Source organism: Schistocerca americana, chromosome 3 (genome assembly GCF_021461395.2).
Source record: "Schistocerca americana isolate TAMUIC-IGC-003095 chromosome 3, iqSchAmer2.1, whole genome shotgun sequence".
Taxonomy (NCBI): Eukaryota; Metazoa; Arthropoda; class Insecta; order Orthoptera; family Acrididae; genus Schistocerca; species Schistocerca americana.
This window is the reverse complement of record NC_060121.1, coordinates 311,682,876-311,709,531: the sequence shown is the minus strand read 5'-3', so window position 1 is coordinate 311,709,531 and position 26,656 is coordinate 311,682,876.

Here is a 26,656-nt window from a genome sequence, read left to right as displayed (position 1 = left end):
TGATACACAGTGACATCGAAATAACTAATGAGGAGTTGACTGATATGCATTTCATATAATGTATTCGCTGAATGCAGTGTAAGGTCGGGACCTCAAAGCTATGCTCAGATGTTCCCGCAACGACGGCGACACCATCACAGAAGTATTGCATCTGAACAAAGGCGACCACGGATAATCGTATCCTTTCTTGCTACTGCGTATTACAAGGTTACTCACTGTTGTGCAACTATTTTCACAGAAACAAAGATAATTCTAGCAACAAAGCCGAATAAATCGAAATTACTTATTACTCTGCAACGAGCCACCGAAAAATCTGAGTACTCAGGAAATCTCCCTGAACAACCTATGAAATTCTGTCGGAGGTCTGGTTCATCGATATACAGGGTGAGTCAGAAAGAAGGGTACCTGCTTTGAGGGTTGATAGTTTTCGCGATTCTGAACAAAAAACTTCAAACATACACCCATTTCTTATCCATATCCGTCAAATAGCTGGTTGAAAATGACGGGCGTCAGTTACGTCTCCTTCTTCACCAAAACTCATATACGAATACAACCAAAACGCTTTAGGCTGTGTAGAATAGTCTTCACTGACCATTTCGATGCGCACTGCGGGGCGAAGAGACCTGCAAGCTTATACACTATTTACGTCACGTCTCAGTACACGGTAATTGCACCAGTGTTTAACAGTGTTATATGACAATGTGACTTCGCATGTACTTTCACCTCGACGGAGCTCCTGTACAATCTGTATGGCCAGGACGCGGTGTCTCACTGAAACGTGTCCTGAGCGTTGGATCGGTCGCCATGGAGTCGTTTCTTGGCCACCGATATCACCCTTATCTTACTCCATTACATTACTGTTTGTGGGGTTGGCTTAAGAGGGAAGTCTCCAAGTGCTCATGTAAAATACCATACTAACGAGCCCAAGTCAGCAATACAGCATCTGTATACAAGAGCTGCAGAATGCATTGCAGTTGACGGTGGACTTTTAAAAGTCATTTGAGAGGAGATGTACACAATAAACGAAACATTAGATCACAATTATCACTGTGTGATCAAAAGTATCCGGACACCCCAAAAACATACGTTTTTCATATTAGGTGCATTGTGCTGCCACCTACTGCCAGGTACTCCGTATCAGCGAACTAAGTAGTAATTACACTTCGTGAGAGAGCAGAATGGAGCGCTCCACGGAACTCACAGACTTCGAACTTGGTCAGATGACTGGGTGTCACTTGTGTCACTTGTGTCCACACTCCTAAACATCCCTAGGTCCACTGTTTCCGAAGTGATAGTGAAGTGGAAACGTGAAGGGACACGTACAGCACAAAAGTGTACAGGCCGACCTCGTCTGTTGACTGGCAGAGGCCGCCGACGGTTGAAGAGGGTCGTAATGTGTAATAGGCAGACATCTATTCAGACCAGCACACAGGAATTCCAAACTGCATCAGGGACCACTGCAAGTACGATGGCAGTTAGGCGGGAGATGAGAAAACTTGGATTTCATGGTCGAGCGGCTGCTCATAAGCCACACATCACGGGGGTGAACGCCAAACGACTCCTCGCTTGGTGTAAGGAGCGTAAACATTGGACGATTGAACAGTGGAAAAACGTTACGTGGAGTAACGAATCACGGTATGGCGATCCGATGGCAGGGTGCAGGTATGGCGAATGCCCGGTGTACGTCATCTGCCAGCGTGTGTAGTGCCAACAGTAAAATTCGGAGGCGGTGGTGTTATGGTGTGGTCCTGTTTTTCATGGAGGGGCTTGCATCCCTTGTTGTTTTGCGCGGCACTATCACAGCACAGGCCTACATTGCTGTTTTAAGCACCTTCTTGCTTCCCAATGTTGAAGAGCAATTCGGGGATGGCGATCGAGCACCTGTTCATAATGCACATCCGTGTAATGAACTGGACTGCACAGAGTCCTGACCTGAATCCTACAGAACACCTTTGGGATGTTTTGGAATGCCGACTCCGTGCCAGGCCTCACTGACCGATATCGATACCTCTCCCCAGTTCAGCACTCCGTGAAGAATGGGCTGCCATTCCCCAAGAAACGTTCTAGCACCTGATTGAACGTATGCCTGCGAGACCGGAGGCTGTCATAAAAGCTAAGGGTGGACCAAAACTATATTGAATTCCAGCATTAGCGATGGAAGGTGCCAAGAACTTGTAAGTCATTTTCATCCAGGTATCCGAATACTTTTGATCACATAGTGTAGCTTACCTCTTGACTCACCCTGTATAATGAGTCATTCCTCTTAAACTCTGTAAATTCCCAACTTCACGTTTAGGCTCAATGTTGCGACTAAAACGTGATCTCAAGGAAGTGTCTGTCTGAAAACTTATCCAGACGCTTGACTGCTTGAAAACATTGTTCGATTTTTCCTTATCTTATATCATTATTGCGTGTCACAGCAACATTACTGGTATCACACCGGCCGGTACACTTTTTCGCTACGAGCTTTTTAGTTCTTAGGTGCAACTTGGTAGGAAGTAAGGCACTACAGAAACTAGAAAACCCTCAAAAGCACTTCAAAAGAATGCCGGTAAGATTCCTTCAGTAAGACCACTGTCGAGTACCTTGGTGTCCCTGTCGGACTTTGTTGCGTTCTGGTGGCCACTACGCCGATGGGAAGTTGAAACCTTGACCTTCCTTCGACCGATGCAAGTCGCTTATACGTCAGCTGCGTCATTCGAAAGAACACTGGCAGCTGACCCGTGGCAAATCTTCCGTTCGAATCTAGCGCTCTGACGTCAATGGCTTTGTTCTCAGAGCTGGTACCATTCTCACGTACCAGGTGTTCGCAGAAGACTCCGGAAATCCGGCGCCGTGCCCGCACCTGTGACCGAAGGGTACTAATGTCCCCGTGACTTCAAACCACTGCAAACAGGTCACAAAATGGTTTGCTTGTACAAATGCTTATATGCGATGGCTTTTTCTGTTCTTTTTCGCTCATTTCATTTGGATTGCCAATTTCTCAATACAGTCATCCAATATTTTTATTCCCATTTATTTGTTAATCATACACTACAGTAGTTTTTCTTTGCACTTTCATGTATGTAGTATTTGAGTCATCTCTACTTCAATAACCATTTTAAACATAGGTATGTTTGAAAGTTTCTTCAAATTAATAATCTCAAAATTCTTCATTTAACATTCAATTTATTCGTATATTAACGTGTTGAAACATCTCCAAAACCTAAAATGTTACAATCATTTCTATCATACCGCTAATGAAATTTTGCTGTGCTTTCAGTTCACTGTTAGCAAAAATTTGCCATTGCAATGATCTTTCGTGCCTTTTATCTGTATTAATATATAATAGGGAAAAGTTGTTTGCAAAATCTCTAAAAGTTCCTCTGCTATTTATATTTTTACACAATACTATTCTGCCTTGCAGTCGGTTTTAACTGCGACAGCAAGGCATTTAAGCAATTAAACAAATTTTTCACGTCCTTGAATGTTGCCCTTTCAGAAAAGCAATTCATGCACTTACCACACAGTATCCAGACAGCGAAAACCAATGTGAATTTTGAAGTTTAAGAATTTTTTTTTTGCACAAAAAATTAATAAAACCCCAAACAATAAAAGCAAAATAGAAAACAGAAAAGGATTTTCATTCATATTCCATGATTTATAGGATTTCGAGTGCCGTATCTTCAAAGTGGGCAAAGTGGCAACGAGGAGTCGAAATATGCTTTCTGATATAGTCCCCAGGACGTGCTTCCAAATCCTTTACATATAGCAGTTGCTAAGCATTCCCGGGTTCGCTAATATCTGTATAAAATACGTGTACGATCAATATTGTGAATTAATTGTAAACACGGCATGTTTCGAATTTGTATAATCTCATTCCTCACGTTCTCCATATTAACTTTTTCATCTGAACTTTTCGATGTGACTGATATGTTGTTTTGTTTCTCCCCACACATCACTTAACTGAAGCTGAGAAAAAGTTATCGCTATCATGTTCTTTTTGTGATGTAGTACATGTGTAACGCTCATTTCTTTATTATACAGGCAAAACAGCTGTAAACGTTCTTGTGAAAACTGTTTTTGGCGTGAATATGATTATCGTTTAGGTATATAATTTCTAAATCACCACTGTCTGTTGTCACTGAACAGAAAATTTCTACAGAAATCATACACAATCACTCCGTTAACAATACCTGTACACCAGCCTTCGTAACTGAGGTCACTAACGCAGGCTAGTCTGATAACGCTCGGTCAACAGCTGGCTGGTTTGAATCCCAGCATCGGCTGTGGTACTAAACTCGCAGTTGGGGGAGGGAGTTGGGTTCATATCTCCGTCGGATCATTCGATTGTAAGTTATCCAAAGTTCCCCTAAAAATCTGAACGCGACTGGTGAGATGATTCTGTTGTACCCGACGGATCAAGTGATGAGTAGCCTAGTTACGTTATCGATAAGCATGTTTCAGGCGGCTGTCGACGGTATACACGGTAACCTGGAAAATGCGCCGCCATAAGCGGACCGTGTCCGCAACCATCCAGCAATAAATCTTAAGCAGAAACTAGTGCCCACATACACGCGGCTGTTACTATCTCGAGATGGGTTGTTACCGAGAGCTTGTCTGCATGTCAGTCACTGCCCGCTATCCACGTAACCTCGCCTACGGTCTTGAACTTGTTCTGTGTTGTTCTGCTAGGCGAGGACACGTTCCTCTCTGGTATTTTCCGTGTGGGCTCCGATTATTCCCCGCTGTAGAAGATTCGGCTAGCTTACATTTCATACATGACCTTCAACCTGTGAAGTTTCTTGTAAATAGTACTAATATGTGTGAATGTGAGTTGTAGATCAAACAAAATATACCGGGTGATCAAAAAGCCAGTATAATTTGAAAACTTAATAAACAACGGAATAATGTAGATAGAGAGGTAAATGTAAATGTCGTGTGGCTAGGGCCTCCCGTCGGGTAGACCGTTCGCCGGGTGCAGGTCTTTCGATTTGACGCCACTTCGGCGACCTGCGCGTCGATGGGGATGAAATAATGATGATTAGGACAACACAACACCCAGTCCCTGAGCGGAGAAAATTTCCGACCCAGCCGGGAATCGAACCCGGGCCCTTAGGATTGACAGTCTGTCACGATGACCACTTTTTTTTTCACTAGAAACAGTAACAAAAATGGCTACAATGAAATGACATAAATAAGGTGACAGATAATTGCAGTCATGAATTACAGCATTCAAAAAATGAGTCTTTAGTAGTAGCACAATTTAGCACCTTCACTGTCACCTTCAACTGGTGGCAGTTCAGCATGCACATTTTCTTCTTCTGCAGCCGGTTCCTCATCATCATTTCCCAGACCCAAATTAATCATTCAGTAAATCCTTGATATGTGTTCTTTCCAGGGTAAATTACATGGACAGAAGAGAAGTCCCGAACAGCGACATCGCAAAATATTTCACTGCCTTGTTATTTTTGTCAGTTCCAGCCTTCTAAACGCATCTATAGGGAGTTCAAGATCTTCCTTTATATCAGACACCAGATGTTTCTCGCCATATTCTTGTATCTGCTGTACTGCTGATTTATTTTTCATGTGTGACTTTCAGGTGAGGTTAGGGTCGGGAACGTGACCCAATCCATTCCCTCTCTACTAGGAATCCAGTTCCTAACCTATACCCATTCGGTTGAAGACAATTCGGAGCATGTTACCATATTTCTTATTGTGATTCTGATATTTGAGTATTTTCTCGAATTCATTTTCCATATACATCTTGTATTCAATATGTTCATCGCTCCCAATATTGTTAAAAACATAACTTGTATATTTGCCCATTAACCAAATCACTGCGTTATTTTTTGCCTGAGGGTAGTAACTTTCCTCTGGTCTGAAGAAAATGTTAGTCGGTACATTGTTTGCTGAAGTTCTTGTTATTTGAGCAATTTTCTCCCTGGTCCACCTCGAGTTGATAATCCGATCTCCACAAGTGTAACGATGAGGCACACTATCAACGAGGTTGCATTTGCTGCAGAGGTTAGTGTCACTTAAACCAATGGCAAAGAGACGCTCATTAGTGCTGATGATGTTATTGACTACCTTGTACCACGCTGTTCTCACGTCAGACGAAAGAACATCACTACTGATGTTTTTCCAGACCACATTCCATGCTATTCCAGCATATTTGGTTTCTATGTTATTTTTCCTTTCATGTTTCCGCCTTTCAGCTAAAATCGCCTTTGCTGTAACGTTTTTGGAGTTTAAAATCTTTTTGCTGAGATAACTTAGTTCAAGATAATACTCCCTAATGTGTTTCAGCTTAAAACTTATTTTTTGTATATTTATCGGCGGCTCTACACTTTCTGGCCTGACAATATCGTATAGTTTTGCTGTAATGCACCCTGGATCATTACACATTATGCTCCATGTTCGTTTGACATACAATGCCAACGCTTTAGACTTGATGTCGGTTAGACCCATTCCTCCATTGCTTGGATCCAAAACTGCTGTCTTCACCGGCACTCGAAACAATTCCCCTTTCCACAAGAACTTTGCTAAGGTGGACATGATCGTCTTCGCCACCATTGATGGAATGGGGAGAACCTGTGCTATGTAGTAGGCCTTGGATAAAATATACGTGTTGATAAACAGTATTCTCTGGAACTGGTATATGCTACGTCAGCTACCGGGGCGGACACACATGCTTGGCTTGACATGGTTTTTTTTTTACAAAAAAAAAAAAACACCCCATATTGCTAGACGCGTGAAAGATCTCTTGCGTGCGTCGTTTGGTGATGATCGTGTGCTAAGCCGCTACTTTCGTCATGCTTGGCCTCCCAGGTCCCCAGACCTCAGTCCGTGCGATTGTTGGCTTTGGGATTACCTGAAGTCGCAAGTGTATCGTGATCGACCGACATCTCTAGGGATGCTGAAAGACAACATCCGACGCCAATACCTCACCACAACTCCGGACATGCTTTACAGTGCTGTTCACAACATTATTCGTCGACTACAGCTTTTGTTGAGGAATGATGGTGTACATTTTGAGCATTTCCTGTAAAGAACATCATCTTTGCTTTGTCTTACGTTGTTATGCTAATTATTGCTATTCTGATCAGATGAAGCGCCCTCTGTCGGACATTTTTTGAACGTTTGTATTTTTTTTTGGTTCTAATAAAACCCCATGTCATTCCAAGCATGTGTGTCAATTTGTACCTCTCGATCTACATTATTCCGTGATTTATTCAGTTTTCAAAATTATACTGACTTTTTGATCACCCGGTACTTGTTGCCAACCATAGTAGACGCCCTTGAAAACTACACGACCTATTTCCTTTGTCAGCCATGCATTATCCTTACTTGTGCTCCCTCTCTAATGACATCGTCGATGTGGCATAGAACCGTATTCTTCCATCATTTCTTCTTTCCTTCCTTCCTTCCTTCCTTCCTTCCTTCCTTCCATCCCAATGATGAAAAAATGTCTTCTAAGAGGAAGGTCGTCTTGATAAAATAATATCGATTGAAGCCGTACAACAGAAATATTTATTACTGTCGAACTAATATCGGGAATGAAGAAGAATGATCAAGCAAAGACTGATTAAATTTTAATAAACGATGTAGTACGGTAAGTAAGTGGTGTGATCAAATAAATACGGTGTATAATTTTATTAGAAACAAAATAATAAACTTAATTTCATTATATCCCAACATTGAATCCACGACTGGAGGTATTTCTGGAAGACATCCTTTGGAAGGGCGTTCAGCTGCCTTGTCAGGAACGGTGTCGAAACGTTACCATTTACGCACGATTTCCATTTCCCAAACCCGTCCCCGTTAGCTGAGTTTTCAGCGCGACAGAATATCAATCTTAAGGGCCTGGGTTCGATTCCCGGCTGGGTCGGAGATTTTCTCCGCTCAGGGACTGGGTATTGTGTTGTCCTAATCATCATCATTCCATCCCCATCGACGCGCAAGTCACCGAAGTGGCGTCAAATCGAAAGACTTGCACCCGGCGAACGGTCTACCCGAAGGGAAGCCCTAGTCACACGACATACATACATTTCTCAAAGAGCCAGAAGTTACATGGAGCTAAATCTGGTGAGTAAGGTGGATGTAGACAGACTTCTTTCGGCAAAAAACTCGCGAATCAAAGGCGAGGTGTGCCACAGCGTATTGTCGTGATGAAGAAGGAAGCCACTGACCCTTTTCTTCTGGTCTCTTTCTTCGTACATAGTTTCGCGAGCGTTACAGTAAAATACGGCGTTTGTAGTTGATACCCTTGGTTCGAACTCCGAAAAAAAAATTACAGTGAGTATGACTTAGTCGCTTTTGGCTGATGCACCTTTTCAGGGCGAGGGGATTCACTGGTTTTCCATTGGGAACTGTTAATTTTCGTCTCCTCTCCAGTTATAATTCTGGACATGAAATCCAGATCCTAATGAAGACGATTCTTCAACCCTTTATTTTTATTAAAAATGGAATCCCTCCAGCTGAACTTAAGATTTTTTATTTACTTCGCTACTAGTTTCCGCGTTGCGTCAACGCCACCTTCAGGCCCGTACACTCTGCTGAAATCTGTTGTGCGAGGTCCAGTCTAAGAGTCCGCGGTGAGATCAACACTTGCTCCACATGGATGGCGGGCAGTTTAAATATGGATGTACGAAGATTCTTCAACTCAGTGCGGACTGAGGCACGATTTTCTTTCTGTTAATCAATGAAAAGTCTCGAAACAAATTTGGAGAGGAGGTGATCGACCACGGTCAAATACTCCAGCAGGTAATCGCTGCGATATCGGATCTGAGTATCATTGAACTCTTGAAAACTGAGACACGATTTCCTTTCTGTTCATCACTCAAAAATCTGGAAACAAATTTGGAGAGTAGATGATCGAACACGGCCAAACGCAGCAGCAGACGGCCGCTACATCGTGCAGCAGGTAAGAAGGGACCAACATCAAACACCGGGTGCAGTTGCAACCACATTTAACAGTACTGCAAGGGGCGCAATCTCACACTCCACAGTGGCACGGCGACTGCATGGGTGTGGTCTCTTTGGCCGACGAATAGCAGGTTGTGTTCCACTGACACCCGCACGCTGGCGCCACCGTGTTCGACGGCGTCAGGAGAATAGAGACTGGACCAAGAGTGGTAGGGTCACACGTTCTCCTCGGCCGAGAGCAGATTCTGGACGTACCCTCAGGTGGCGGGAGGTGCGAACACGTAATGCACCCAGTAACATTGTTGAACATGATCATTTTGGTGGCCCAGGTGTTAACGATGAGGAGAGACATAATGCTGCATGGACGTTAAAAGAGGTGCCTTGCCCATTAAAAGTGATTGGGAATGGCAGGGCCTACCCTTTCACAACATAACGTGGATTTTGCTCACAACTGCACTATCAGCGTGACTTTCCCTTATCTAGAACGGAGGACTGGGGTTGAATATTGTCGGCGCATCAGAAAGGATTAGGGCCTGGCGCAAGGATCGTCTATCTGACTGCATAAAATAATATCCACGACGATCAAACAAAATCTACTCATTGGATTTACAACTAATTTTTTCATCTTAAGAAGAGTATTTTCAGTTGGGTACCTTGCAATGCTAGCATTTCCTTGATATCCCTACAAGTGCGGTTAACACTTTTCGTTGAAGGTCGGATTAAAAGCACCACAATTTATCATAAATCGAAATTACGCTTGCACAAACGAAGTATAATTATTGAGTATACATACTTTGTTACCTAAGGACGTTAATATAAGACTGGGGGGCGTAGGGGGATATGGCCTAAATTCAGCAGTCACCGACAATACTAGCGTTCGAAATGGACAAGGAAAGGTGGGAGCTGCCCATCCAGAAAACAATTTACTCTAATGATTAGTCAAAGGTAAGAGACGGGATGCAATAGCTGATAAGTAAATACATTGAAAAGACGAACTATGAACTACTAGTGGATGCACGTTATTAAAGCGGCCTCCCGTCCGTAAACTAATAAAATTCATAAAACTCATTCTGCAACACCTTGATTTACGAATATGAATAACAAGAAACGCGGGCCGTGCTACTTCTGGTTCAATTTAGATATCGTATGCAGAACTACTCGCAACGTGTTCACACGTGGGCGAAAAAGAAGGGAAAACTTAACACACAAAGGCCGTTATGAAATGTTCACTCATATCACGGAGTATTGGAGAAGGAAAGACATTTGCTGAAGGCGAAGTGGTTACAAGGGGGGGTTGAATTATACCTAACGTGGTGACTGAGAGTCCCACGTTTACGTTGCATACTGCAACAGACCAAGCTCTGACGCCAAGTCCAAAAACAAACTAGCAAAATGAGGACGAAACAAAAGCAGTGAGGCGCAAATCCTCCCGAAATTAATAATCACCTAACACTTTAATATGTATTCGCGACTCAATCCACTTCTGAACCTAGCAAGAGCACGGATGCTAACCAGCTTGCAACCGTCTTCTGGATCTCGCCACCGACTCCCCACGACTGCTAACCGCATACCGGCCGTTGCTCCAGCGGAGCCAGGCCTTGTGGGGGTGGGAACTGGCGCATTTTCGCCGGCCAATCAGGGGGTACGGATCTGTCGTCGAACCAGCTGCCGTTCAAGCAGACACTCATGACTTGGCGGAATGACTCGTGATTGGATAGAATTTAGTCAGGGAGTCGTCAGTGAGGCCTCTTTACAGAGCCAAACGTGCTGGAGAAACTGAGTTTTAGGTTGGTACTACTACTTAGAAGAATAAGACGAAGGGCTACTTTGGCTTCTCCAAGTCGTTCGAACTACCGGCCCATTCTCCCAAGTTAAAAGGTCAGCGCTGGAAAAGGAAAGCCAACATGACTAGCTGATGGAGACTGCTGAGTATGGAAATAAAATAAAAGTACCTTGCTCCAATCCTCTCTCCAGTTTCAGCATGCTGTCATACTGAAAAAATCCGCAGCATAGCCGGCATGCTATTGCCGTATTAGTAATGATAATAATATGACTACAATATCGTAAATTGTAAATAAGTGAAGGAAGTGCAAGGTTGATACACGTCTTTCAGCGAACTAACCGAAAAATCTTTGAACAAGGTGCACTTACAAGTCAACGTTATTGCGAGACTCTACTGCTTCCTCGTGTGCTTCTTTCCAGGGGTGCATTCGGCCTTGACTTCATTCTCACGAATAATGCGAGACAGCATCGAACAGAGCAGTTGTAGCAGCTCTCGAGCAAGACGATATTGGGCGAATAGATTGTCATGCCCGCTCCCCTGGCTTAAATCCCATCGAGCACCTGTGGTATCCATTGGGCAAACGTACTGCAGCACGTCGACATGCACGAGCGATCATCCAGCTCTTATCAACCGCGTCGCTGGAGAAATGGAATGCCCTACCACAAGAACTCCTTACCAATTTCGTGGCCAGAATAGGAGCACGTTTCAGGGCAGGTATTGCTGTCCGTGATGATCACACATTCTATGAAGAATCATGTCCCGCCTATTCACAGGCGTCTATAATACACTGAAGAGCCAAGGAAACTGGTACACCTGCCTAACATCGTGTTGGGCCCCAGCGAGCACGCAGAAGTGCCGCAACACGACGTGGCATGGACTCGACTAATGTCTGAAGTAATGCTGGAGAGAATTGACACCATGAATCCAGCAGGGCTGACCATAAATCCCTAAGAATACGAGGGGGTGGAGATCTCTTCTAAACGCACATTGCAAGGGATCCCAGATATACCGAATAATGTTCATGTCTGGAGAGTGTGGTGGTCAGAAGAAATGTTTACGTTCAGTGTTCCTGAAGCCACTTTGTAGCAATTCTGGACGTGTGGGCTGTCGCATTCTTCTGCTGGTATTGCCCCAGTCCTTCGGAATGTACAATGGACATGAATTGATGCAGATGATCAGACAGGATGCTTACGTACACGTCACCTGTCAGAGTCGTATCTAGACGTATCATCATCATCATCATCATCATCAAATCGAGGGCCGATGACCCTGTAGATCATGCGCCGACCTCACAATGCTCCTCCATAGATGACGATCTTGTGCACTTTGGATCCAGTTGTCATGGACTCCTAGCTGGTTCAAAATGGTTCAAATGGCTCTGAGCACTATGCGACCGTAGCGGTCGCGCGGTTCCAGACTGTAGCGCCTAAAACCGCTGGCAAAGGTCTTTCTGTAGCTCATCCTCCCATCGCTTCCTGGGTCTTCCGATTGGACGGGAACCATCAGGTCTTCCCATAAGTATGTCTTTTGCCCAAGAGGTGTCTGTTCTCCTAGCAAAGTGGCCTGACGAACTTATTCTGCGTGCTTTCAGTTTTTGAACGATGTTCGGTTGCCTCATCAGCTCATACAATTCTTGGATTTTTTCTACATCTCCACGAGCTCCCTTCCGGGACAGGTCCAAAGATCCTTCTCATAATGTTTGTTTCGAAGACCAACAAGTTTTCTTCATCCTTCTTTGCTGTGCTTGGGGTTTCTGTGCCATACAACAATACTGGCACTATCGTGGCATTGTATGCTTTAAGTTTGGTCTTAATTGACAGTTTTTTGGATGACATTATCTGCTTTAGACTGAAATAAGTTTTAGACCCTTTCACAATACGTTGGTTTATTTCGTGTTTTAAATTATTTTGCCTGTTGGACCATGTACCAAGATATTAAAAATTTTCCACTTTAGCAAATTTCCGTATCCCTACCTGTAATGGGATATCATTATGGGCTTCTCTTGATACCTCCATTACCTCGATCTTTTCTGCATTAATCCGTCGCCCGATATTACTTGCATTTTGCTCTAGGTCCTCTACAGTTTGTGCCATCTCTTCCTCTGATTCTGCTAGAACTTCGATGTCGTCTATATAACCCAATAAATCTGTCCTACAATTTAGCGTCGCCCCTTTGTTTTCTCTTTTCATTTCTCGGATTGCTTTCTCTAGGACAGATTGAATAACAGTTGTGGAATAACATGAGCTTGTCTCACACGCGTTGTTTATATGGAATTCCTCGGACAGCTCCCGATGGTATTTGACTTTGGCTATTGTCTCCGCTGTGCACACCTTGACTATATTTATGAACTTCATTGGTATACCAAGCTCTCTCAGGATGTAGTACATACTTAATCTGTGGATACTAAGCCTTTGAGAAGTCCACGAACGTCACCAAAAACCGATGGTTGAGCTAGACGTATCAGGGGTCCAATATCACTCCAACTACATTCGCCCCATACCAATAAAGAGCCTCGACCAGCTTGAACAGTCCACTGCTGAGATGCTTGGTCCATGGATTCATGAGGTCGTCTCCATACCAGTACACGTCCATCAACTATATACAATTTGAAACGAGACTCGTCCGACCAGGGAACATGTTTCCAGTCATCAACAGTCCAATGTCGGTGTTGGCCGTCGCACGGGGAAGCCGCGTGTTCTGAGTTGCCTTGCCACAGTTCGCGCAGCTCCGCCCTTCGGAGGTTCGAGTCCTCCCTCGGGCATGGGGGTGTGTTGTCCTTAGCGTAAGTTAGTTTAAGTTAGATTAAGTAGTGTGTAAGCCTGGGGACCGATGACCTCAGCAGTTTGGTCCCACAGGAACTTACCAAAAATTTTCAAAAATGAGAGGCGTAAAGCTTTGTACATGATGACTAACTGAAACCCTCAGCTGCTGACAGGTGTTGTTGATATACCTCGATGTGGACAGCTGAAAATGTGTGCCCCGACCGCGACTCGAACCCGGGATCTCCTGCTTACGTGGCAGACGTTCTATCCATCTGAGCCACCAAGGACACAGATGAATAGCGCGACTGCAGGGACTTATCCCTTGCACGCTTTCCGTGAGACTCACATTCCCAACTGTCCATAATTCTACGTATGTAGACATTTGCCCATTCACTCATTACTCGCGCACGCTTTGGCGATTCCCGTACGTCTCACGGGAAACGTGCAAGGGATAAGTCCCTGCAGTCGCGCTATTCATGTGTGTCCTTGGTGGCTGAGATGGATAGAGCGTCTGCCATGTAAGCAGGAGATCCCGGGTTCGAGTCGCGGTCGGGGCACACATTTTCAGCTGTCCACATCGAGGTGTATCACCAACACCTGTCGGCATCTGAGGGTTTCAGTTAGTTATCATTTATTTCAGGGAAAAGCTGCACGGTCATCAATAGTATTTGTTTCTTTCGAGGACAGTTTCTGTCTTCATATATACAGTTAAAGGCTACCCAGCCATTGACCTACGTCTGTGCGAATGTTCACAGGTTGCCAAAACTCTTACGGGAATCGCCAAAGCGTGCGCGAGTAATGAGTGAATGGGCTAATGTCTATAAGGTATATTACATATGTAGAATTGTGGACTGTTGGGAATGTGAGTCTCACGGAAAGCGTGCAAGGGCTAAGTCACTACAGTCGCACTATTCATCTGTGTCCTTGGTGGCTCAGATGGATAGAGCGTCTACCATGTAAGCAGGAGATCCCGGGTTCGAGTCGCGGTCGGGGCACACATTTTGAGCTGTCCACATCGAGGTATATCAACAACACCTGTCGGCAGCTGAGGGTTTCAGTTAGCATCATTTATTTCGGGGAAAAGCTGCACGGTCATCAACAGTATTCTGTTCTTTCGAGGACAGTTACTGTCTTCATATACACTCCTGGAAATTGAAATACGAACACCGTGAATTCATTGTCCCAGGAAGGGGAAACTTTATTGACACATTCCCGTGGTCAGATACATCACATGATCACACTGACAGAACCACAGGCACATAGACACAGACAACAGAGCATGCACAATGTCGGCACTAGTACAGTGTATATCCACCTTTCGCAGCAATGCAGGCTGCTATTCTCCCATGGAGACGATCGTAGAGATGCTGGATGTAGTCCTGTGGAACGGCTTGCCATGCCATTTCCACCTGGCGCCTCAGTTGGACCAGCGTTCGTGCTGGACGTGCAGACCGCGTGAGACGACGCTTCATCCAGTCCCAAACATGCTCAATGGGGGACAGATCCGGAGATCTTGCTGGCCAGGGTAGTTGACTTACACCTTCTAGAGCACGTTGGGTGGCACGGGATACATGCGGACGTGCATTGTCCTGTTGGAACAGCAAGTTCCCTTGCCGGTCTAGGAATGGTAGAACGATGGGTTCGATGACGGTTTGGATGTACCGTGCACTATTCAGTGTCCCCTCGACGATCACCAGTGGTGTACGGCCAGTGTAGGAGATCGCTCCCCACACCATGATGCCGGGTGTTGGCCCTGTGTGCCTCGGTCGTATGCAGTCCTGATTGTGGCGCTCACCTGCACGGCGCCAAACACGCGTACGACCATCATTGGCACCAAGGCAGAAGCGACTCTCATCGCTGAAGACGACACGTCTCCATTCGTCCCTCCATTCACCCCTGTCGCGACACCACTGGAGGCGGGCTGCACGATGTTGGGGCGTGAGCGGAAGACGGCCTAACGGTGTGCGGGACCGTAGGCCAGCATCATGGAGACGGTTGCGAATGGTCCTCGCCGATACCCCAGGAGCAACAGTGTCCCTAATTTGCTGGGAAGTGGCGGTGCGGGTCCCCTACGGCACTGCGTAGGATCCTACGGTCTTGGCGTGCATCCGTGCGTCGCTGCGGTCCGGTCCCAGGTCGACGGGCACGTGCACCTTCCGCCGACCACTGGCGACAACATCGATGTACTGTGGAGACCTCACGCCCCACGTGTTGAGCAATTCGGCGGTACGTCCACCCGGCCTCCCGCATGCCCACTATACGCCTTCGCTCAAAGTCCGTGAACTGCACATACGGTTCACGTCCACGCTGTCGCGGCATGCTACCAGTGTTAAAGACTGCGATGGAGCTCCGTATGCCACGGCAAACTGGCTGACACTGACGGCGGCGGTGCACAAATGTTGCGCAGCTAGCGCCATTCGACGGCCAACACCGCGGTTCCTGGTGTGTCCGCTGTGCCGTGCGTGTGATCATTGCTTGTACAGCCCTCTCGCAGTGTCCGGAGCAAGTATGGTGGGTCTGACACACCGGTGTCAATGTGTTCTTTTTTCCATTTCCAGGAGTGTATATATAGTAAAGCTTTGTGTCGTGCACTCATCAAGGATACACGAGTGGGCCTTCGGCTCCGAAAGCCTATATCTATGACGTTTCGTTGAATGGTTAGCACGCTGGCACTTGATGGCCCAACTCTGAAACCTGGAGTAATTGGCGGACGGGTTGCACTTCTGCCACGTTGAACAATTCTCTTCAACCCTCGTCGGTCCCGTTCTTGCGGGATCTTTTTCCGGTCGCAGCGATGTCGGAGATTTGATGTTTTACCCGATTCCTGATATTCACGGTTAACTCTTGAAATGGTCGTACGGGAAAATGCTGTGTCCCATCGCTTGTGCGCCGACTATAACAGCACATTCAAACTCACTCGCATCTTGATAACCTGCCACTGTAGCAGCAGTGACCTATCTAACAACTCCGCCAGACACTTGTTGTCTTATATAGGCGTTGCCGACCGCAGCGTCGTATTCTGACTGTTTACTTATCTGTATATTTGAATACGCAGGCCTATACCAGTTTCTGTGGCGCTTCAGTCTAAATCGCGGTGATTTCAGTGTTATTATTTTATTTGAATAGAAGAGTCATTTCTGTTGGTTGTTTTGCGTATTTCTTTTAACTGTCTTTTGTATTATACTGTAGTTCTTTGTACTTACGTTTCAAGTTTTACCGAGCTTTGTTACTTGGTAGTGACGCATCGTGCGAAAGCTACTTTCGTTCTTAAATTTTGCACACAATGGTTTTCACAATCTGCTACAACTGATTTTGAACCTCAAATAACGTCCTGTAACGTTCTTTCATTTTTGTTCCAATTAACGTCTAATTCTGTTTCCCTATACCAACCCGTGTACACACGGTAAAACAGAAGAAGTGACGAAGAATTTCAACAAAAGAACTGTTTTAGGAAACGATTTCAGTTTCAGGACATACATAGATATAACCGACTGGGGCGTATTTGTATATGTATGCAACGAGCTAAAAAACATTCTTGCTAACGGATGTGAAAGAAAGGAGATATGTAGCAACATTATAAAGAATAGGAAACCTCTGTCATCTTTTGATAAGATTTCTGCTGCCATACCAGTCACAGACACCCACGCAGTACAAACAAACACGTGAGAAAGTAGCTCCCAAGACGATATTTTCATCGTCCATAAATACTGCTCACGTTATGTACAAATTGGTCTATTTTGGAGCTACAAAATGTGACGGAGCCGCCAAACGGCGTTACGCTACATTAAACTCGTTTCGCTTCGTTACCTCGCTAGACACTAGACGCGCGATTTGTTACATTCGCTAGGGAAAGAGCCAGTGACTAATACCGCAATACTAAAAGTGTTCCTGAAGGGTAGCGCTAGTAGTTCAGTGTCCTCGTCGACCTACGATTGCAGTATTTTCGTTGCTCGAATAGCCGGCGGAACAGTGCCTAAGATCGACTTCCAGTATTGATGTCTTTCAGTCCACTATTCCGTATGCATTACGTCGTATGGCTCACCATCTGATAAAAATCATTATTGGGCCTGTGGAAAAGCATCTCCGCTGTGCGACTGAATTCGTGATTTCGTCTTAGAAAGCTTACAGTTAGTAATAATTGATGGGAAGTTTACTAAAACCGAACTTATACGTGGCGTACCCAAGAAAATGAATACGTCTTCTTCTGTTCTTAATCCACATAAACGATTTGGGAGGCAACCAGTAACGTCCCTACCCTTGTTTCTTTGAAGAATTAAACTTCAGTGTACACTCATGCTCATAAATAAAGGATAACTACAGAATGTGGTGCCACACAACCTTGGCATTATACAAAACTGGCGCTAAGAGGATAGGCACATAGGGAACACACACGACACAAATCTGTAAGTCCACGGTATTGGTGATAAATTGAGAAAACCGTCCCGAAACACATGTGCTACAAAACGCCACTGTTTCCCGCGCATGTACCCCGACATCAGTAGGGGATATGATCACCATGCACACGTACACATGCCGCACAATGGGTTGGCATACTCTGGATCAGGTGGTCGAACAGTTGCTGGGGTATAGCCTCCCATTCTTGCACCAGTGTCTGTCGGAGCTTCTGAAGTGTCGTAGGGGTCTGAAGAAGTGCAGCGATACGTCGACTGAGAGCATTCCAGACGTGCTCGACGGGGTTTAGGTCTTTAGAATAGACAGGCAACTCCATTCGTCTGATGTCTTCTGTTTCAAGGTACTCCTCCACGATGGCAGCTCGGTGGGGCCGTGCGCTATCATCCATCAGGAGGAAGGTAGGATCCACTGATAAAGCGGACATACTGGCGCAAAATGACGTCCCGATACACCTGACCTGTTACAGTTCCTCTGTCAAAGACAAGCAGGGGTGTACGTACACCAATCATAATCCAACCCCACACCATCAAACCATGGCCTCCATACAGATCCCTTTCTAGGACATTAAGGGATTGGTATCTGACTCCTGGTTCACGCCAGATGAAAACCCTGCGAGAATCACTGTTCAGACTATACCTGGACTCGTCCGTGAACATAACCTGGGCCACTGTTCCAATGACCATGTACTGTGTTCTTGACACCAGGCTTTACGGGCTCCCCTGTGACCAGGGGTCAGTGGAATGCACCATGCAGGTCTCCGGGCGAATAAACCGTGTCTGTTCAGTCGTCTGTAGACTGTGTGTCTGGAGACAACTGTTCCAGTGGCTGCGGTAAGGTCCCGAGAAAGGCTACCTGCAGTACTCCGTGGCCGCCTGCGGGCACTGATGGTGAGATATCGGTCCACACTGTGGACGTCCCGTACTGTAGCGCCTGAACACGTTTCCTGTCTGCTGGAATCGTTGCCATAACCCTGAGGTCACACTTTGTGGCACACGGAGGGCCCGTGCTACGACCTGCTGTGTCTGACCAGCCTCCAGTCGCCCTAGTATTCTACCCCTCATAACGTCATCAATATGTATTCTATGAGCCATTTTCAACATACAGTCACCATTAGCACGTTTGAAAACGTCTGAACACTTACTCGCTGCACCGTACTCTGACATGCCCCAACACATCTCTGCGTATGTGGACTGCTACCAGCGCCACCGTGCGACGACCGCAGGTCAAATTCACCGCATAGTCATACCCCGAGGTGATTTAAACCCGCAAACCGCCCACCAGATCGTTGTTTCACCATGTATCCTTATGTACTAGCTATTATCGATGCGTTTTCCAGATATCCTTGGCTCCTCCAGACCCGTAACTTTAACTCTGTCACCACTATTTATCATTTAACTAAAATTTTCAGTATTTTCGGCCCACCCAGGCAGCTTGTTAGCGATAATGCTCCTGCTTTTCTTTCGGCTCCTTTCAAGCCCTTCTGCTTTCAGAACGGTGTCGGGCATATCACTACCACCCCGTATTATCCCCATGGGTCTCTCGCGGAGAGAACTAACCGTAATCTTAGGTGCGCGTTGATTGTTTATCGTCAGAAAACCCCTTGTAAATGGGACTCCAGTCTTCCCTGGCTTAGTTTTCCCTTTAATACCGCCAGTCATGAAGCCATGCGAGCTGCACCCGCCTCCTTGATCTTTTTCTACCCGGTTAATTCCCCTCTTCCAAAGTTGTGGGGGGATTCAAGACCTTATTCCAGCCGATATTAGTCCTCGTGTTATCAAGGAAAACATGAACTGGGCCAGGCACAGTATACTTAGAGCCTATAATAAACAAGCTGAGCGTTATAATCGCAATCGAGAAACCTTTAAGGGCAGGCTAGGGGATCAAGTTTATGTCCGCAATTTCCGGGGGAGGCAGGTGCGTGGCGGGAATCTTAGTAAATTTAACCCTCGTTTTCTGGGGCCTTGCACTATCATGCGTATTTTGGGCCCAGTAAATCTGTTGGTCCTCCCCCCATGAACCATGGACCTTGCCGTTGGTGGGGAGGCTTGCGTGCCTCAGCGATACAGATAGCCGTACCGTAGGTGCAACCACAACGGAGGGGTATCTGTTGAGAGGCCAGACAAACTTGTGGTTCCTGAAGAGGGGCAGCAGCCTTTTCAGTAGTTGCAAGGGCAACAGTCTGGATGATTGACTGATCTAGCCTTGTATCAATAACCAAAACAGCCTTGCTGTGCTGGTACTGCGAACGGCTGAAAGCAAGGGGAAACTACGGCCGTAATTTTTCCCGAGGGCATGCAGCTTTACTGTACGATTAAATGATGGCGTCCTCTTGGGTAAAATATTCCGGAGGTAAAATAGTCCCCCATTCGGATCTCCGGGCGGGGACTACACAAGAGGATGTCGTTATCAGGAGAAAGAAAACTGGCGTTCTACGGATCGGACCGTGGAATGTCAGATCACTTAATCGGGCAGGTAGGTTAGAAAATTTAAAAAGGGAAATGGATAGGTTAAAGTTAGATATAGTGGGAATTAGTGAAGTTCGGTGGCAGGAGGAACAAGACTTCTGGTCGGGTGTCTACAGGGTTATAAACACAAAATCAAATAGGGGTAATGCAGGAGTAGGTTTAATAATGAATAGGAAAATAGAAATGCGGGTAAGCTACTACAAACAGCATAGTGAACGCGTTATTGTGGCCAAGATAGTTACGAAGCCCACACCTACTACAGTAGTACAAGTTTATATGCCAACTAGCTCTGCAGATGACGAAGAAATTGAAGAAATGTATGATGAAATAAAAGAAATTATTCAGATAGTGAAGGGTGACGAAAGTTTAATAGTCATGGGTGACTGGAATTCGGTAGTAGGAAAAGGGAGAGAAGGAAACGTAATAGGTGAATATGGATTGGGGCTAAGAAATGAAAGAGGAAGCCGCCTGGTAGAATTTTGCACAGAGCACAACTTAATCATAGCTAACACTTGGTTTAAGAATCATGAAAGAAGGTTGTATACATGGAAGAACCCTGGAGATACTAAAAGATATCAGATAGATTATATAATGGTAAGACAGAGATTTAGGAACCAGGTTTTAAATTGTAACACATTTCCAGGGGCAGATGTGGACTCTGACCACAATCTATTGGTTATGACCTATAGATTAAAACTGAAGGAACTGCAAAAAGGTGGGAACTTAAGGAGATGGGACCTGGATAAACTGGCTAAACCAGAGGTTGTACAGAGTTTCAGGGAGAGCATAAGGGACCAATTGACAGGAATGGGGGAAAGGAATACAGTAGAAGAAGAATGGGTAGCTTTGAGGGATGAAGTAGTGAAGGCAGCAGAGGATCAAGTAGGTAAAAAGACGAGGGCTAGTAGAAATCCTTGGGTAACAGAAGAAATATTGAATTTAATTGATGAAAGGAGAAAATATAAAAATGCAGTAAATGAAGCAGGCAAAAAGAAATACAAATGTCTCAAAAATGAGATCGACAGGAAGTGCAAAATGGCTAAGCAGGAATGGCTAGAGGACAAATGTAAAGATGTAAAGGCTTATCTCATTAGGGGTAAGATAGATACTGCCTACAGGAAAATTAAAGAGACCAATGGAGAAAAGAGAACCACTTGTATGAATATCAAGAGCTCAGATGGAAACCCAGTTCTAAGCAAATAAGGGAAAGCAGAAAGGTGGAAGGAGTATATAGAGGGTCTATACAACGGCGATGTACTTGAGGACAATATTATGGAAATGGAAGAGGATGTAGATGAAAATGAAATGGGAGATTACTGCGTGAAGAGTTTGACAAAGCACTGAAAGACCTGAGTCGAAACAAGGCCCCGGGAGTAGACAACATTCCATTGGAACTACTGACGGCCTTGGGAGAGCCAGTCCTGCCAAAACTCTACCATCTGGTGAGCAAGATGTATGAAACAGGTGAAATACCCTCAGACTTCAAGAAGAATATCATAATTCCAATCCCAAAGAAAGCAGGTGTTGACAGATGTGAAAATTACCGAACAATCAGTTTAATAAGCCACAGCTGCAAAATACTAACACGAATTCTTTACAGACGAATGGAAAAACTGGTAGAAGCCGACCTCGGGGAAGATCAGTTTGGATTCCGTAGAAATACTGGAACACGTGAGGCAATACTGACCTTACGACTTATCTTAGAAGAAAGATTAAGGAAAGGCTAACCTACGTTTCTAGCATTTGTAGACTTAGAGAAAGCTTTTGACAATGCTGACTGGAATACTCTCTTTCAAATTGTAAAGGTGGCAGGGGTAAAATACAGGGAGCGAAAGTCTATTTACAATTTGTACAGAAACCAGATGGCAGTTATAAGAGTCGAGGGACATGAAAGGGAAGCAGTGGTTGGGAAGGGAGTGAGACTGAGTTGTAGCCTATCCTCGGTGTTATTCAATCTGTATGTTGAGCAAGCAATAAAGGAAACAAAAGAAAAGTTCGGAGTAGGTATTAAAATCCATGGAGAAGAAATAAAAACTTCGAGGTTCGCCGATGACATTTTGATTCTGTCAGAGACAGCAAAGGACTTGGAAGAGTAGTTGAACGGAATGGATAGCGTCTTGAAAGGAGGATATAAGATGAACATCAACAAAAGCAAAACGAGGATAATGGAATGTAGTCGAATTAAGGATGGTGATGCTGAGGGAATTAGATTAGGAAATGAGACACTTAAAGTAGTAAAGGAGTTTTGCTATTTGTGGAGCAAAATAACTGATGATGGTCGAAGTAGAGAGGATATAAAATGTAGACTTGCAATGCCAAGGAAAGCGTTTCTGAAGAAGAGAAATTTGTTAACATATAGTATAGATTTAAGTGTCAGGAAGTCATTTCAGAAAGTATTTGTATGGAGTGTAGCCATGTATGGAAGTGAAACATGGACAATAAATAGTTTGGACAAGAAGAGAATTGAAGCTTTCGACATGTGGTGCAACAGAATAATGCTGAAGATTAGATGCGTAGATCACATAACTAATGAGGAAGTATTGAATAGGATTGGGGAGAAGAGAAGTTTGTTGCACAGCCTGACCAGAAGAAGGGATCGGTTGGTAGGACATGTTCTGAGGCATCAAGGGATCACCAATTTAGTATTGGAGGGCAGCGTGGAGGGTAAAAATCGTAGAGGGAGACCAAGACATGAATACACTAAGCATATTCAGAAGGATGCAGGTTGCAGTAGGTACTGGGAGATGAAGAAGCTTGCACAGGTTAGAGTAGCATGGATAGCTGCATCAAACCAGTCTCAGGACTGAAGACCACAACAACAACAACAAACCTGTTGGTCAAGAAGAACAGTAGAGGTAAGCAGTGTCAGGTTCACCTTAGATAATTAAGTTCAGGTAGCTCAGGGGTTGAATGACCCCCTTCCTGTGTTAAGTTTGAAGGGGGGAGGTTGAGCCGAGGCTTACTCATGCTATGCGCTAGATTAAACCTTCGTTGCGATTCTATGTTTAGTCTCCCGCGTTTATCGCTATTATGCTATTATCCTCTCCTTCCGTGGGTGGCAGCAGCGATGTGTATCGATTTTCGCCCCTTGGACTATCTTTGACCTGGCGCTTATATTGTTTCCAGCTGGGCGGTGTGCGACCAGTCGTTCGGTTGGCGTGGTGCAGCGAGGAATTCTCAGCGGGACGTAGTTTGGCTGGCGCCGCTGGCAGTCTCTACACGGTGTCAGAGTGTGTGAGGCTGTTCCCATTGCTACGAGGTCCGTGGCTCACCGACCCTGGACACGAAAGTTGAGTTTTGATTTTATCTGCCAGCAAGTCAAGACTGGTTTCACTGTATTTTGTTGTTTGAATTGAAGTGCACCAGCTTAATTTTCTGCCCTGTGGGCGTTAACGTTCCTGTTACCTGCCCTGGCCGTTGACTTAAATTTCAGGCAGTGTAGTTTTCTCATCGTGTTGTTGCTGTCCAGCAAGGTGTGTAGTTTGACAGCTCCATGTTTGATTGGTTGTGGGCGCCGATATCTTCTACTTTGTTCCGTTGAACTCCCTGTTGTGCCCTGGTCGGGTGAAGTGGAAGTTACCTTGTCGGTGGATCCGTTGGCTGTCGGTCGGTTGGGTTGTTGTCGGATTGTGAATGGTTGGCCCGACTGCCTGTCTCACCTAAGTGAGCGGTAGTGTCTGAATTCCAGGCCGACCCTCGAACATCTGAGCGCCCTTGGGTGTACTGCCTTTGTTTTATTTGTTCTTGTTGTTTGTGCTTGTATGTTTTCTAACCGATTTTTTAATTATGGTTGTTTTGCCCTTAAGGCGTAAGACTCTTTAGCCTTCAGTCTAATTTAAAGAACTGTTTCACGTAAGACCTCTGGCGTTTTAAAGGTTTTAATGTTGTTGAACTTTATGTGTTGGGCCTTCAGCCGATTTTGAGTTTGAATTGTTTTGCTCTTGAGGCCTTCAGCCTAGTTCAAAGAACTGTTTCACGTAAGGCCTGTGGCATTTTAATTTATTTTTTTTAGAAAAAAGGCCTTCAGCCTAACTAAGGAACTGTTTAAAGATCAGGCTTTGCCTTTTAAATTTCTTTTTGGTTGAGTTTTGCCTAACTAAGAACTCTTTACGAAAGGCATTTTTTTATTTTTTTTATTTTTTTAAAGAATTAATGTTGTTTAGCCGTAAGTGTTGGGCTTTCAGCCGACTTTTGAATTCAAATTGTTTGCTCTGAAAATCTCAGATTCTTTACGGCTTCAGCCTAAACAAAGGACTGTTGTAAGATAAGCTTGCCTCTTAAATGTCTGATTACGCTTGCGTTTTAAGTTATTGGCCTTCAGCTGTTTTTAAATTAACGTGGCTTTCAGCTGATAATGAAGTCCCAAGTATTAAAGCTGTGTGTTTAAAAAAAAATTGGTGTTCTTGTAATGTTTGATCAAATAATAAAGTTGTATGTTCGAGTGTAACTGACAGCCCCTTATTTTGGCCCCTTTCCACAATTTAAACTTCCTGTCCTGTTCTGCGGTTCTAGCAGGGCATCTCAAGTAGTAAAGAAGTAATAAATTAAAACATCGTGCATGAAGATAAAGTTTAACTCCATGAACAGAGAAAATGTAGCAAGCGATAAAAATATTTCCTTTCATTATTCAGTTTAGAAAAACTGTGGGGGTAAAACTTGTCGGTAGTTGCTAAATGCTCTCATTCTTTGATGCTTTGCGCGACATGAGTTACGCTGCCTCAAGATGTACACAAAGTTTCTGACTTTTAATATTTGACTTGCTGTGCTAAATCTTTATGTAAGATTATACCTATTAGTGAACAGATTACGACAGTATTTTAAATTATAAAATTCGGTCAATAATCACACGAAATACTGAAAATCATATTTTTTGTTGCCCTTGAAATCCGTTGATAGACAACCTTCAACTGCAACCGGCTAACCGTTCCAGGCTTTCAGTAACATACACTCCTGGAAATGGAAAAAAGAACACATTGACACCGGTGTGTCAGACCCACCATACTTGCTCCGGACACTGCGAGAGGGCTGTACAAGCAATGATCACACGCACGGCACAGCGGACACACCAGGAACCGCGGTGTTGGCCGTCGAATGGCGCTAGCTGCGCAGCATTTGTGCACCGCCGCCGTCAGTGTCAGCCAGTTTGCCGTGGCATACGGAGCTCCATCGCAGTCTTTAACACTGGTAGCATGCCGCGACAGCGTGGACGTGAACCGTATGTGCAGTTGACGGACTTTGAGCGAGGGCGTATAGTGGGCATGCGGGAGGCCGGGTGGACGTACCGCCGAATTGCTCAACACGTGGGGCGCGAGGTCTCCACAGTACATCGATGTTGTCGCCAGTGGTCGGCGGAAGGTGCACGTGCCCGTCGACCCGGGACCGGACCGCAGCGACGCACGGATGCACGCCAAGACCGTAGGATCCTACGCAGTGCCGTAGGGGACCGCACCGCCACTTCCCAGCAAATTAGGGACACTGTTGCTCCTGGGGTATCGGCGAGGACCATTCGCAACCGTCTCCATGAAGCTGGGCTACGGTCCCGCACACCGTTAGGCCGTCTTCCGCTCACGCCCCAACATCGTGCAGCCCGCCTCCAGTGGTGTCGCGACAGGGGTGAATGGAGGGACGAATGGAGACGTGTCGTCTTCAGCGATGAGAGTCGCTTCTGCCTTGGTGCCAATGATGGTCGTATGCGTGTTTGGCGCCGTGCAGGTGAGCGCCACAATCAGGACTGCATACGACCGAGGCACACAGGGCCAACACCCGGCATCATGGTGTGGGGAGCGATCTCCTACACTGGCCGTACACCACTGGTGATCGTCGAGGGGACACTGAATAGTGCACGGTACATCCAAACCGTCATCGAACCCATCGTTCTACCATTCCTAGACCGGCAAGGGAACTTGCTGTTCCGACTGGACAATGCACGTCCGCATGTATCCCGTGTCACCCAACGTGCTCTAGAAGGTGTAAGTCAACTACCCTGGCCAGCAAGATCTCCGGATCTGTCCCCCATTGAGCATGTTTGGGACTGGATGAAGCGTCGTCTCACGCGGTCTGCACGTCCAGCACGAACGCTGGTCCAACTGAGGCGCCAGGTGGAAATGGCATGGCAAGCCGTTCCACAGGACTACATCCAGCATCTCTACGATCGTCTCCATGGGAGAATAGCAGCCTGCATTGCTGCGAAAGGTGGATATACACTGTACTAGTGCCGACATTGTGCATGCTCTGTTGTCTGTGTCTATGTGCCTGTGGTTCTGTCAGTGTGATCATGTGATGTATCTGACCCCAGGAATGTGTCAATAAAGTTTCCCCTTCCTGGG